At 37.5% G+C, this 8073-nt stretch overlaps 1 non-coding gene and 1 pseudogene across 1 annotated transcript; both read left to right on the forward strand.

The window, feature by feature from the left end:
* The first annotated feature begins 4239 nt into the window (after positions 1–4239).
* On the forward strand, positions 4240–6161 carry LOC130452309 (small subunit ribosomal RNA). The gene has a single exon (XR_008910936.1). It is a non-coding gene; the product is annotated as a small subunit ribosomal RNA (ribosomal RNA).
* A 1162-nt stretch (positions 6162–7323) lies between these two features.
* On the forward strand, positions 7324–7484 carry LOC130452307 (5.8S ribosomal RNA; annotated as a pseudogene).
* Positions 7485–8073: the final 589 nt, after the last annotated feature.

Genomic DNA, 8073 nt, shown 5'->3' on the forward strand with positions numbered 1-8073 from the left:
ACACGAATTTACAGACACTAGCGCCACCTGCCGGCCAGAAGCCACACTTAACACGGTTTTATAGACACTAGCGCCCTCTGCCGGCCAGGCGCCAAACTTGACACGGTTTTTTTTTTTCGATGTTATTACTATTTCATACAACTTTTATATGTTACACCTCGACAAGTTCTTATATCCTACCGGCCAGAAGAAAAACTAAACACGGTTTTATAGACACTAGCGCCACCTGCCGGCAAGAAGACAAACTAAACACGGTTTTATAGACACTAGCGCCCTCTGCCGGCCTGAAGCCACGCTTAACACGGTTTTATACACACTAGCGCCACCTGCCGGCCAGAAGACAAACTAAACACGGTTTTATAGACACTAGCGCCCTCTGCCAGCCAGACGCCAAACTTGACACGAATTTACAGACACTAGCGCCCTCTGCCGGCCAGAAGACAAACTAAACACGGTTTTATAGACACTAGCGCCCTCTGCCGGCCAGACGCCAAACTTGACACGAATTTACAGACACTAGCGCCACCTGCCGGCCAGAAGCCACACTTAACACGGTTTTATAGACACTAGCGCCCTCTGCCGGCCAGGCGCCAAACTTGACACGGTTTTATAGACACTAGCGCCACCTGCCGGCCAGAAGACAAACTTAACACGGTTTTATAGACACTAGCGCCCTCTGCCGGCCAGGCGCCAAACTTGCACGAATTCACAGACACTAGCGCCACCTGCCGGCCAGAAGCCACACTTAACACGGTTTTATAGACACTAGCGCCCTCTGCCGGCCAGGCGCCAAACTTGACACGAATTTACAGACACTAGCGCCCTCTGCCGGCCAGAAGCCACACTTAACACGGTTTTATAGACACTAGTGCCCTCTACCGGCCAGACGCCAAACTTGACACGAATTTACAGACACTAGCGCCACCTGCCGGCCAGAAGCCACACTTAACACGGTTTTATAGACACTAGCGCCCTCTGCCGGCCAGGCGCCAAACTTGACACGGTTTTTTTTTTTCGATGTTATTACTATTTCATACAACTTTTATATGTTACACCTCGACAAGTTCTTATATCCTACCGGCCAGAAGAAAAACTAAACACGGTTTTATAGACACTAGCGCCCTCTGCCGGCCAGACGCCAAACTTGACACGAATTTACAGACACTAGCGCCATCTGCCGGCCAGAAGCCACACTTAACACGGTTTTATAGACACTAGTGCCCTCTACCGGCCAGACGCCAAACTTGACACGAATTTACAGACACTAGCGCCACCTGCCGGCCAGAAGCCACACTTAACACGGTTTTATAGACACTAGCGCCCTCTGCCGGCCAGGCGCCAAACTTGACACGGTTTTATAGACACTAGCGCCACCTGCCGGCCAGAAGACAAACTTAACACGGTTTTATAGACACTAGCGCCCTCTGCCGGCCAGGCGCCAAACTTTCAATTTTCGCAATTCATCTTTTTCGACAAGTTCCTAAGTCGAGCGGAATAAAATTTCACAATAATTGTTTTTTATTATTATCACTAATTTTATACAACTTTTATATAATGCACCTCGGACGTTCATACATCGAGCGGTCATCTAATTTCATAATACTGTTTTCCCTTATTGTTAATACTTTTCATAACACTTTTATATAATATACCTCGAACGGCTCCTACATACAAAACATCTCCATTCAATTTTCGCAATTCATCTTTTTCGACAAGTTCTTATATCGAGCGGAATATAATTTCATACTACTTGTTTTTCATTATTATCACTAATTTAATACAACTTTTATATAATACATCTCGGACGTTCATACATCGAGCGGCGATCTAATTTCATAATACTTTTTTCCGTTATTGTTAATATTTTCATAGCACTTTTATATTATATACCTCGAACGGCTCCTACATAAAAAACAACTCCATTCAACTTTCACAATTCATCTTTTTCGACAAGTTCCTAAGTCGAGCGGAATATAATTTCATACTACTTGTTTTTCATTATTATCACTAATTTAATACAACTTTTATATAATACATCTCGGACGTTCATACATCGAGCGGCGATCTAATTTCATAATACTTTTTTCCGTTATTGTTAATATTTTCATAGCACTTTTATATAATATACCTCGAACGGCTCCTACATACAAAACATCTCCATTCAACTTTCACAATTCATCTTTTTCGACAAGTTCATATATTTAGGGAAAATCTCATTTCATAATACTTGTTTTTCATAATTATTACTATTTTCATACAACTTTTATATAATACATCTCGTACGTTCGTTCATCGAGCGGCGATCTAATTTCATAATACATTTTTTCCGTTATTGTTAATATTTTCCATAACACTTTTATATAATATACCTCGAACGGTTCCTACATACAAAACATCTCCATTCAACTTTCACAATTCATCTTTTTCGACAAGTTCATATATTTAGGGAAAATCTCATTTCATAATACTTGTTTTTCATAATTATTACTATTTTCATACAACTTTTATATAATACATCTCGTACGTTCGTTCATCGAGCGGCGATCTAATTTCATAATACATTTTTTCCGTTATTGTCAATATTTTCCATAACACTTTTATATAATATACCTCGAACGGTTCCTACATACAAAACATCTCCATTCAACTTTCACAATTCATCTTTTTCGACAAGTTCATATATTTAGGGAAAATCTCATTTCATAATACTTGTTTTTCATAATTATTACTATTTTCATACAACTTTTATATAATACATCTCGTACGTTCGTTCATCGAGCGGCGATCTAATTTCATAATACATTTTTTCCGTTATTGTTAATATTTTCCATAACACTTTTATATAATATACCTCGAACGGCTCCTACATACAAAACATCTCCATTCAATTTTCGCAATTCATCTTTTTCGACAAGTTCTTATATCGAGCGGAATATAATTTCATACTACTTGTTTTTCATTATTATCACTAATTTAATACAACTTTTATATAATACATCTCGGACGTTCATACATCGAGCGGCGATCTAATTTCATAATACTTTTTTCCGTTATTGTTAATATTTTCATAGCACTTTTATATTATATACCTCGAACGGCTCCTACATAAAAAACAACTCCATTCAACTTTCACAATTCATCTTTTTCGACAAGTTCCTAAGTCGAGCGGAATATAATTTCATACTACTTGTTTTTCATTATTATCACTATTTTCATACAACTTTTATATAATACATCTCGTACGTTCGTACATCGAGCGGCAATCTAATTTCATAATACTTTTTTTCCGTTATTGTTAATATTTTCCATAACACTTTTACGTCTCGGACGGTATGAAGTTTCATAATACTTCTTTTTAATATTCATAATACATCTTTTATATATTTTCACTATACATCTTTATTAATGTTAATGTAGAAAGCGTACCGTTGTACAGCGCACATATATGTGTGGTGTATCGAAGTTGACGTCTCGTTAAATTTTAATGAACTCGTTATAATTTACGTAAAGACGTTGTATCGGTCATTCCACATTATAGTGGATTATATAGTTTTCTGAAAGGGTCCCCGTTCTCCTCCAATATATTATCGTATATTGCTAGCGGTTCCCTTTTTAGATATTATATCAATATATCCACAAATTAAATTATATATTGCGAGATCGCGAATTTAGCTAGCGTTTTACCGCGAGCGATTCATATGCGATCGTCTATAAAAATATATATAATAATATAACATTTATATTATTACACAAAATTGCGATAACTCTCATTATTCCGAGCGAGAATAAAAATTTCGTTCATTATTATCTAATTGTAAACCATGTCGCTTACAATCTAGCGAAGGGTAGAGATAATGTCGAAATTCTATTCCGGTCGACGTAATTATATCTTATTTAAAATATCATTTCGATTAAATTTTAGATAAATTTATAGTCGATTCGGTGAAAATTTTATGAAATATAAGAAAAATATATTATAATATATAAAGCGTGGCGCCGAAAATTATATATTTTCAATAATAAGCGCAGCAAACACCACGCAAACGAAAAAGTAAATAACAATGTGTTTATTATATACGAGAATATAGATGAATATAAAATATTATGTGTATAAATATAAAATATATGTAATATGAAAAAACGTCATCATAATTCTCATCCTCACATTATGTGGTGGATATTGTTATTAAAACTTTTTCGATAATAGTTTTATTATATATAAAATACACAAATAGTAGTTCCCTGGTTGATCCTGCCAGTAGTCATATGCTTGTCTCAAAGATTAAGCCATGCATGTCTCAGTACAAGCCAAATTAAGGTGAAACCGCGAAAGGCTCATTAAATCAGTTATGGTTCCTTAGATCGTACCCACATTTACTTGGATAACTGTGGTAATTCTAGAGCTAATACATGCAAACAGAGTTCCGACCGGAGACGGAAGGAGCGCTTTTATTAGATCAAAACCAATCGGTGGCGGGCTTGCTCGTCATCGTACAATTTGGTGACTCTGAATAACTTTTCGCTGATCGCACGGTCTCGCACCGGCGACGCATCTTTCAAATGTCTGCCTTATCAACTGTCGATGGTAGGTTCTGCGCCTACCATGGTTGTAACGGGTAACGGGGAATCAGGGTTCGATTCCGGAGAGGGAGCCTGAGAAACGGCTACCACATCCAAGGAAGGCAGCAGGCGCGCAAATTACCCACTCCCGGCACGGGGAGGTAGTGACGAAAAATAACGATACGGGACTCATCCGAGGCCCCGTAATCGGAATGAGTACACTCTAAACCCTTTAACGAGGATCAATTGGAGGGCAAGTCTGGTGCCAGCAGCCGCGGTAATTCCAGCTCCAATAGCGTATATTAAAGTTGTTGCGGTTAAAAAGCTCGTAGTCGAATCTGTGTCCCACGCCGCTGGTTCATCGTACGCGGTGTCAACTGGCGTGTCGTGGGACGTCCTGCCGGTGGGCTTAGCTCGCAAGGGCGGCCCAACTCAATCCCGCCGCGGTGCTCTTGACTGAGTGTCGAGGTGGGCCGGCACGTTTACTTTGAACAAATTAGAGTGCTTAAAGCAGGACAAAATTTTGCCTGAATACTGTGTGCATGGAATAATGGAATAGGACCTCGGTTCTATTTTGTTGGTTTTCGGAACCCCGAGGTAATGATTAATAGGAACGGATGGGGGCATTCGTATTGCGACGTTAGAGGTGAAATTCTTGGATCGTCGCAAGACGGACAGAAGCGAAAGCATTTGCCAAAAACGCTTTCATTGATCAAGAACGAAAGTTAGAGGTTCGAAGGCGATCAGATACCGCCCTAGTTCTAACCATAAACGATGCCAGCTAGCGATCCGCCGACGTTCCTCCGATGACTCGGCGGGCAGCTTCCGGGAAACCAAAGCTTTTGGGTTCCGGGGGAAGTATGGTTGCAAAGCTGAAACTTAAAGGAATTGACGGAAGGGCACCACCAGGAGTGGAGCCTGCGGCTTAATTTGACTCAACACGGGAAACCTCACCAGGCCCGGACACCGGAAGGATTGACAGATTGAGAGCTCTTTCTTGATTCGGTGGGTGGTGGTGCATGGCCGTTCTTAGTTGGTGGAGCGATTTGTCTGGTTAATTCCGATAACGAACGAGACTCTAGCCTGCTAACTAGGCGTATTTCGACATCCCAAAGGCCCGTCGGTATTGAGTTTCGGCTCTTGCCGTTCGCGGTTTTTACTGTCGGCGTACAAATAATTCTTCTTAGAGGGACAGGCGGCTTCTAGCCGCACGAGATTGAGCAATAACAGGTCTGTGATGCCCTTAGATGTTCTGGGCCGCACGCGCGCTACACTGAAGGAATCAGCGTGTCCTCCCTGGCCGAGCGGCCCGGGTAACCCGCTGAACCTCCTTCGTGCTAGGGATTGGGGCTTGCAATTGTTCCCCATGAACGAGGAATTCCCAGTAAGCGCGAGTCATAAGCTCGCGTTGATTACGTCCCTGCCCTTTGTACACACCGCCCGTCGCTACTACCGATTGAATGATTTAGTGAGGTCTTCGGACTGAGCGCGGTGGCGTTTCGGCGTCGCCGATGCTTCGGAAAGATGACCAAACTTGATCATTTAGAGGAAGTAAAAGTCGTAACAAGGTTTCCGTAGGTGAACCTGCGGAAGGATCATTACAGAGTATTTGTTCGTTTTTAAACAAAAAATAAAAAAACGAAATCAAGTCTGTATTATTATATTATATATAATTGTGAAAGAAATTTTTCTTTTCTACAAAATAATCGAACTCTTCAAAAGAAAATTTATATATGATATAAATATATGATGTATATATATTGAAATTTTTTTTTTTTTTTTTTATAAAATTCGAACAAGTTTCGAATAATATTTAAAAAAAAAAAAGATAAATATATTTCATACGTCTATAAAATATATATCTACATATATAAATTTACAGTAAAAATAACGAAAAATTTTTATCATAGATTAGTAGAAGGAGTCGACGACGACGACGACGACGAACGACGATGACGACACAATAGTAGTAACAATATATTTTTATTATTATATATATATATATTAACGATTGACAGAACGATCATTAACAAAATTTCTTGTTAACTAAAAACGTTCTAATATAAAGAATCGTTATTATAATAAACGAAAAATATATAGATTATTGAAACGTCGTCTGTTGTTGTTGTTGTTGTTGTTGTCGTCGTGTGTGTCTGTCTTCTGTATTTTTATGGAGAAATTTTATTTCGTTTTTTTATTATTACATAAGTTTTTTATCGATCGAAGGTAATACAAAAAAATTTCGACAATATTATATGTGATGATGATTATGTGAGATGATAAGACATTTTCTTCATCCGGGTACCTAAACGAAACTTTTAAGCACGTGTCGATTCTTTCGATATGTATAAAAATTCGTTTTAGAAATAATATTTCACGTATTATTTCGAAGGTGTTCGAAGATTTACGCCCGACCGTGTCGAAATTTGTATAAAACTTTCAAGATTAAAAAACTTGTAATAATTAAGAGGAATATATCGTGCGAGATATCTGTCTATGCGCGCCTCGTTTGTAATAAAACATGTGCAGCGGTTAAAATTTATCGGATATTTTTAAGTACGATATTATAATTTCTCTAAAATTTATATATAATTACCATTTAATAAATAATATATATATATATATATATATATATATATATTATATAAATGTCGTTAGATAATTCTATACGCGTATAAAATATTATAATATTATTATTAATTTAATAATCAAATATTAAAAATACGACGAATAGAATATGAGAAAACGACATAATAAAATGATTACCCTGAACGGTGAATCACTTCACTTGGCTCGTGGGTCGATGAAGAACGCAGCTAATTGCGCGTCAACTTGTGAACTGCAGGACACATGAACATCGACATTTCGAACGCACATTGCGGTCCTCGGATACTCGTTCCCGGACCACTCCTGACTGAGGGTCGTATCAATTTAAAAGACTGCTTAGAATTTAAAATTTTTCAATTTATTATAGAAAAATAAATGACTAAGCGTGTTGGATGTGTGAGACACAATAACGCACACTAAAAGAAAACACACGCACATACTATAAACTTGTGCGTATTTTTTTTTTGTGCGGCATCCTAAAATGCGAAAAGCAGCGTAAATTTTTTATAGAAAAAATTTGCGCAATTTTTGAACACAACGACGCTATTACTACCATAAATTGATCGTGTGTATTTTTATATGAAATACATAAAATTTGTTTGGTAGAGTTATATTTACGTATATATAGTCGATAAATAAGTGTATATATTATATATATTTAAAATGATAACGCGGTCGTCGTGTCCGAGAGAAATAATAAAGTTTCGAAGACTGGACGTCTGACCAGTGTTTTTTTTTATATCATTTATACTGTATCGACAAAATATATGAATTTATATATATATATATATATATATATATATATATATATATATATGTATAACTTGCTCTGCCGCCTCTATAAATAAAAACAAATAATGTTATATTTCATATAATGTGATTAAACACACGTTTTTTTTTTGTGAT

Source organism: Diorhabda sublineata, unplaced genomic scaffold (assembly GCF_026230105.1).
Source record: "Diorhabda sublineata isolate icDioSubl1.1 unplaced genomic scaffold, icDioSubl1.1 Dsub_69, whole genome shotgun sequence".
Lineage (NCBI taxonomy): Eukaryota > Metazoa > Arthropoda > Insecta > Coleoptera > Chrysomelidae > Diorhabda > Diorhabda sublineata.